The sequence below is a fragment of the Setaria italica genome, chromosome I (assembly GCF_000263155.2).
Source record: "Setaria italica strain Yugu1 chromosome I, Setaria_italica_v2.0, whole genome shotgun sequence".
Classification (NCBI taxonomy): Eukaryota; Viridiplantae; Streptophyta; class Magnoliopsida; order Poales; family Poaceae; genus Setaria; species Setaria italica.
In genome coordinates this window covers 3,619,749-3,627,589 of record NC_028450.1, presented here as the reverse complement: position 1 = coordinate 3,627,589, position 7,841 = coordinate 3,619,749, and the positions used below count along the sequence as shown (strand labels likewise).

Genomic DNA, 7,841 nt, shown 5'->3' with positions numbered 1-7,841 from the left:
GGCACTGGGAGGAAGGAAGGAAGGGGGGGTAGGGGCACCCGAGCCATCCATGCGTTCATGTACGGAGATTATTGAAAGATTACAGTTCATGCCTAATTAAGGATGTTTATCTACGATGGACTCACCAAATATACATAAGCTACATTTTCAGAGGGTGTTTACCTTTGTGTAGTTAGTAATTTGATGTGTCCTACACCTAAAGCATTCATTCATTAACCTCACATTAAATTGACCTACCGAACTGATCTGAACAGAAAGTATTCCAGTTAATTAGGATGGGTGGTCTTAAAGGTTCGCGAGGAGAAAAAGAATGACCCTACAAACTGGCTCTCCTAAAATCAATGTCTGGAAGTCCTTTCTTCCTTGGGTCCAATTTTAAAATATCAAATATGGAAAACTCAGTCGAATCAAATACTCTGTTCTCTATGCTGTTCTTTTTGAACCGCTACATAGTCCTTATAGCTATTTGCTATAATTATGATTTTTAGTTGAGTTTTCTGTATATTCGATGGCGTATAGCTCCAATGAGCTGTCAATAATCCATGAAATACCATGTAAATGCACTTCTTCTGCTCTCTGTCCCCTGTGTATAATGGCAGTATGCTGTTTCTATCTTTGAACAGTTTCTGATGGTTTAGGAACATATTTTTCACTGATAAATATTGCAGTAACTATTTCCCTTGAGCTCGAGGTTTTCCTTGAATTACTTGTTGAAATTAATCAGTAATTTCTTTTTCTGTGTAGACTAAGTTGGCCGGTTGGGTGTGGTGGGCCGGTTTGGGTTGCATTAGGCAGTTAGGTTGGTACACGTGAATGTCATTCCGTATCTTTGTATATTGCTCAGGAGAGTTACTTACCAGTTATGACGAACTTCGTTGTGCAATATTTGGTGATTTAACATTTTCACATTATAGCTTCATTTAGTTACCTTTGTATTCAATATCAAGTTATGTAAACTTCAAACATCATGAGGCCTTTTATTTTAATATATCTCTCTTGGATACTCTAAATCTTCCTACGAAATAAGAAACTCTAAGAAAATCATGAAATTCCAGTAGTTGGTGGATGGCTGGACACCATCAAGTAGCGGAACATCACCCTCTCATGCACTTCTTCACCATCATACAGACCACTATCCACGTAGACTTTGGCTAAAGTACGGGTGGTGGCGTGGAAGCGGCAACATCAATATAGACGCTAAGCGACCATACCTGAAACAAGAGAATAATAACCTGAGAACGTGTAAAGATCCGTAGTAACGTACGAGCATTTCTACTAGTATTATATATTTGAAAATGGAGAATTTAAGACATACCCTTTTCCACCAGACTCCAATCGTAGACGAAACGGAGAATTCAAGACATACCCTTTTCCACCAGACTCGAATCGTAGACGTTGTCTCGGACTCCTCATCTGCCCTCAAGGCCTCAAAGACTTGGCAAAGATAGAGAGTACACCTGTACACCCAAGAACTTTGATGAGGCTTCGTACACAGGGATTCATAAACTAAGGTCGGCCCTGTAGTTCTTTCCATTCCGTCTGCAAAGTCAGAAGAGAATGCCGTCATTATCTGTGAACAGAAGATTACAAGTCGCAAGCTAGACTGGAGCTTAGATAAGGATACATACATGTGCATCAGACTAGGAAGGGATAAGGACAATTTTGTCAAGGATATTTGACTGCAAGGTTTGATAATGTGACAGGATGCTTGCCATCTGACTGCACAAGAACAAACATAACATTGCAGTCAGCAGTGGCAGCTGATGAAGTGGACATAAACCATATAGATTACTCACCGGCGACTTGACCGGAATAGATTGGGACTCCATGCATTCTGCACTAGCTATATACTTGTTAGCTACGTGCGTAACTTGGCATCTCTGAGTGAAGAGACAATATTACTTCTGTCTTTCATACATCCAAGTTTTTCTGAACTAGAAAGAGTGAGCTATGGCAGACATGGGCCACTCTTTCTTGCTCATGCTACTCCTGGCAAGCGTCACAACAGCTGATCAGGCACCCTCCATGGGTGCTAGCACCCACGCTGACTTCCACGCGCTGATGTCCTTCAAGTCGCTCATAAGGAGAGATCCATCATTGGCACTGGCATCATGGGGCAGCAACGGATCCCTCCCTCTGTGCCAATGGCGTGGCGTGACATGCGGTGCACAGGGACAGCGCCGTGGCCGTGTCATAGCACTTGACCTCAGCGACCTGGGCCTTCTCGGCACCATTTCACCTTCCATAGGCAACCTCACCTACCTGACAAGACTCCAGCTCCCACTGAATCACCTCGGCGGCACCATACCGGAGAAGGTTGGCCGTCTCCTTGACCTCAGGCATGTTAACCTGAGCTACAATTCTCTGGAAGGTGGCATCCCGGCTTCATTGACAGAATGCAAGCAACTTGAGAACATCAGCTTTGCATCCAACAACCTCTCAGGAGAAATACCACAGGCCATGGGAGTTCTGACCAGTCTGCGCGCACTCCACATGCTCCACAACAAGCTCGAAGGGCCAATACCTCACACGTTGGGCTTGTTACAAAGCCTCGAGCTTCTAAATCTCTACAACAACAGCCTTACAGGAAGCATTCCTTCAGAGATTGGAAACCTCACCAATCTAGTCAGCCTTAACCTGAGCTACAACCATTTAACAGGTTCAATTCCTTCTTCTCTTGGTAACCTTCAGAAGATTGAGAATTTGCAAATGCGGGGAAATCAACTCACGGGGCCCATTGCATTCCGTCTTTCTTGGGAAACCTCTCCTCATTAACTATTCTTAATCTTGGCACCAATAGTTTTGAAGGGGAGATTGTGCCATTGCAAACATTATCATCTCTGACTGTCCTTGTTTTGCAAGAAAACAAGCTTCATGGCAGCATCCCATCTTGGCTAGGAAACCTCTCTTCATTGGTATACCTAAGCTTGGGAGAGAATAGCTTGACTGGGTCTATCCCTGAGTCGTTAGGAAAACTGCGAAGGTTATCTAGTCTTGTTCTTGCAGAAAACAATCTTACAGGTAGTATTCCATCCTCACTTGGGAACCTCCACGTTCTTTCTGAATTCTATCTGGAGGAGAATCAGCTGACAGGATCCATTCCTTCACCCATTTTCAATCTGTCCTCTCTCCGCATATTTTTTGTGTCCTTCAACCAGCTAACAGGATCATTACCAATTGGCAATAGAGTCAACTTTCCAGTACTTCAAATATTCAATATAGCTTTCAATCGCTTTCAAGGTGCCATTCCATCATGGCTGTGCAACTCTTCTATGCTTAGCGTCCTTTCAGCAGACATGAATATGATTTCAGGAATAGTCCCTCCTTGTATTGGACATCGCCAAAAAAGTTTGTCGTTCCTGACCCTTGCAATGAATCAACTACAGGCAAATAGCAATGATGGTTGGGGGTTCCTGTTTAGTTTAACTAATAGCAGTCAACTGAAGTTCTTAGATTTCAGTAGGAATAAGTTTCAAGGCGTGCTACCAACTGCAGTGGCCAATCTCACTACAAATTTAAAAGCTTTCAGTGTTTACAACAACATGATAAGTGGCAACATTCCTGAAAGCATCGGAAATCTTGTTAGTCTATCACATCTTTTCATGAGCAACAATTATTTCGACGGTAGTATTCCTTCCTCTCTCGGTAGACTCCAGATGATGAGTTTTCTAGACCTTGGAACGAATAATCTATCAGGACATATTCCACCAACACTTGGCAATCTTACACTGTTGAATAAACTCTACCTTGGACAAAATTCTCTTAGTGGACCAGTGCCATCAAGTATTGGGAGCTGTCCTTTACAACTGTTTGATGTTCAGCACAATATGCTCAGTGGTCCAATTCCCAAGGAAGTTTTCCTCATATCTTCCCTGTCAAATTTCATGTATTTCCAGAGCAACTTGTTTACTGGGTCACTACCGTCAGAACTCGGTAACCTGAAAAACATTGCAGACATCGACTTCTCTGGTAACTGAATTTCTGGTAAGATTCCTACTTCTGTTGGTGATTGTCAAAGCCTGCAATATTTGAAGATGCAGGGAAATTTCCTTCACGGGATCATACCAGAATCAATGGAACGTCTTAAAGGCCTTGAGGTACTTGATCTTTCACACAATAACTTGTCAGGAAATATTCCTCGGTTTCTAGGTGGTATGAAAGGCCTTGCTAGTTTGAACCTCTCATCCAACAACTTTGAGGGTGAAGTTCCCAAAGATGGAATATTTCTCGACACGAGTGCTATTGCAATTGAGGGGAATCAAGGCTTGTGTGGGGGCATCTCTGAATTGAACTTGCCTCTCTGCTCCACTCACACCACCAACAGGCGATCCTGGGAGCTTATTATAATCCTCATAAGCAGTGCAGTCCTATTGCTTTCTGTCGTATTGACACTGTTTGCTTTCTGGCACAACAGGAGCAAGGCGCAACGAGCAAACACAGACCAGTCACTCATGAATGATTTACATATAAGATTAGGCTATGCTGAATTAGTCCATGCGACAGATGGCTTTGCTTCCCGGAACCTCATTGGAGTAGGAAGCTTTGGCTCAGTGTACAAAGGAAGAATGATGATCCACGACCAACAAGTCACTATTGCCGTGAAAGTGCTTAATATGCAACAACGTGGGGCGGTACAAAGCTTTGTTGCAGAATGCAATACTTTAAGAAGCGTTCGGCATCGGAACCTTATGAAGATCCTGACGGTTTGTTCGGGCATTGATTTTCGGGGTCATAACTTCAAGGCTCTGGTATATGAGTTGCTACCGAATGGAAATTTAGATCGATGGCTACACCAACATCCTGAGGAAAATGGTGAATATAATATTTTAAGTATTATCAGAAGGCTCAGCATTGCCATTGATGTGGCTTCTGCTCTTGATTATCTGCATCAACACAAGCCATCACCAATTATTCACTGTGATCTCAAGCCAAGCAACATTCTCCTTGATACAGATATGGTTGGTCATGTTGGTGGCTTTGGGCTTGCAAGGGTTCTGCATCAAGACCATAGTGTCATATCAGAGAAATCAAGTGGCTGGGCTAGAATGAGAGGAACAATTGGCTACACTGCTCCAGGTATGTTTCTGACACTACAATTTATCCTTACTAGTTGAGGAAAGTAGGAAAATATTTAGTCAAATTATGCTGACATAATTTTCCCTGTACAATTTATTGCACAACCTTAGTTCAGTCCATACTCCATGGTAGGTTTATTTCATTATATGTGTCTCAATTCAGAACTTCAGATAGGAATATTTTGTCAAAACAACTCAAATGTACTGAAGCATCAAAAGGATACGATTATATAATTTTCTGTATTCATAGACATAAGTATTTTTCAAAATACAAATATTTAAATTTCTGCGGTGTTTTCTTACATTATTATTTTGATGATTACAGAGTATGGCTTGGGCAATGAAGTTTCAATCCTGGGTGATGTCTACAGCTACGGCATATTGTTGCTGGAGATGTTTACTAGAAAAAGACCGACAGACAGTGAATCGGAGAAACACTCAGCCTTCATAAATATGTTCAGATGGCACTTCCAGAAAGAGTGATCTATATTGTGGATAGACATTTACTATCCAAGTATGCGGATGGACAAGGGGGAACCTCAAACTAAGTCAGAGTAGAAGATGCAATAATCACTTGCATCACATCAGTTCTGCATATTGGAATTTCATGTTCAAAGGATAATCCAAATGAGCGCATGCAGATTAGAGATGCATTGAATGAGTTGCAAACAATAAGGGACAATCTAGCTCAACATTCTGCTCCATGATGAAGCCTTAAATAGTTGAGGCATTCCAGGGAGTTTGTCCATATAATATGAACTCTATTCGGACTACCTAAATCCAATAAAGGGAACAAGATTATGCATAAATCATGATGCATGCTACTGTCTATGCACCTCCTTATCATTTCTAGTTGCATATGAAATGCTATGAAGACTCTGGGTTATAATGAAAACACTGTGCCATACTTGATGTTTACTGGCAGAGTTGTACATGTTTACTTGTCACATGTAAATAGTTAGGAATATTACTGTATGATATACATGCCTTAGATTTTACACATTTAACACAAGACAGTAGACAAGCATAGTAGAGAAAACGTTGGTACAGGGGACCTTCCCAGTCCGCATCATTATGTAATAGAAACATAAAACTCCTTATGACTTCTTTTCCCCACGACTACCTTTCACATTGAGAAATGAAAATTCTCGTTTATTCAAAAATTGAAACTACGACCAAAGTGCTACTTGGGTGGGAGCTAGAAACAACACCAGTGTAGATGCAGGTGCCAAAGGATCATGGTAAATTGGTATCATGAACCCTCACCAGTCCCCCTTCTTCTGATACTTTCTGATTTTGACAAAAGCATTACAAAATCGGGCGTTTCTGTCAAGGAAAAAAATGTTAATGGCATCTATCTGAAATTGACATCAACCTCCCGCAACTCTAGCAGCGATTCAACGTGACTACTTGACAATCAGAAATCATTTCCGGAACCCTAACTTCGGGTTGCCATACTCTTCGTATGGCTAAACTAGAGAATGTATGTGGTGCTCCCGTGGGTTGGGATACTCCCTACTCCAACCCACAAATGCACTTCTAAACGTGCATTAAAATTCATCAAAAAATATAAATGGTTGCATCTTGTTATCTTTTAGCATCATAAAAAAAATACAGATGAATACAAATCTGTGCAAGAAGAAAAAAGAAGAGAAATCAGCAATTCAACAGTAACGGGTGCGGGTCTAGAGATGAACAGGTGCAACCCGCACTACTGAAGTGCTGATTTCACTTTTTTTATTTCCTTGCACAGATTTTTGTTGCATCTTAAATTTTGCATGAACTTAGATCTTTGCATCATTTATCCATCCATATTTTTTGTCGAATTTTACATGCACATTTTGGTTAATTTTTTTTTGTGCGGGAGTACGGGAGTATATGAGAGGGTGGGAGTACAGGATATGCTCTCGGCTAGATTATGTTTTTGAACATCTAAACCTAAGGGCCTACAAAGAGGAGATTGTTCTCAAATCACTGGCTATCAAGTACGAATGTACGATGAAGTACATCGAATCCATAGCGAAGTTGGTGCGCGTGCATTCTTTCAACAGTCCAAATAGTAAATACAGAAGAGCAATTTTTGCAGCAGTTGGTACGTACCCTTAGAAGTAGATGTGGGGAGGAGAAAGCTGGCGGAATCTGGAGCCAGGCCGAGCGCTGGACGCCATCTGTAGCGGCAAGCGAGGTAGCCGCTGGGACATTTCATGTTGCTAGCCGCTGTTACTAGGACATTTCATGTTGCTAGCGTTAATTGCAAGGTGAGGCACGCGGAGCATAATTTCTAGCTTGTTGTCAGGCACCAACAGGTTTATTGGTAGAAAAACTGAGCATTAGTCCTGTTTGGTAGGTCTAAAAAATCTCAAAAATCCATCCAGGATAAAATTTTCGAGATGAAAGGGGTTCTTTAGTCCCAGATCGTTCAACTGGGACTAAAGACTCCCTTACTCCCGGTTCGTAAAACCAACCGGAAAGGCGTGGCCGCCCCTTTAGTCCCGGTTGATTATACCAACCGGGACTGCCTGCATGCACGTACCCCTTTAGAACTTAAGACTTTTTTTAAAATTTCTTTTTCATATTAATTTTTTATGCAAGTCATATTTGTGTTGTATGCAAGTTGTATATATATTTCATGGCAGTAGTGTGTACACACACACAATTCTTAGTACATATACAAATCAAACTAGTATTTATACAATTACTATGTATACAATAATTTGTCAAGTTCATTCCTAGGATTCTCCTGTCGTGGTGTTGCTCGGTGCGTCT

The 7,841-nt window shown here is 41.5% G+C and overlaps 1 pseudogene; it reads left to right on the top strand.

Annotated features, from left to right (window-relative positions):
* The first annotated feature begins 1,959 nt into the window (after positions 1-1,959).
* LOC101753306 lies at positions 1,960-5,858 on the top strand (annotated as a pseudogene).
* The last annotated feature ends 1,983 nt before the right edge of the window (positions 5,859-7,841 follow it).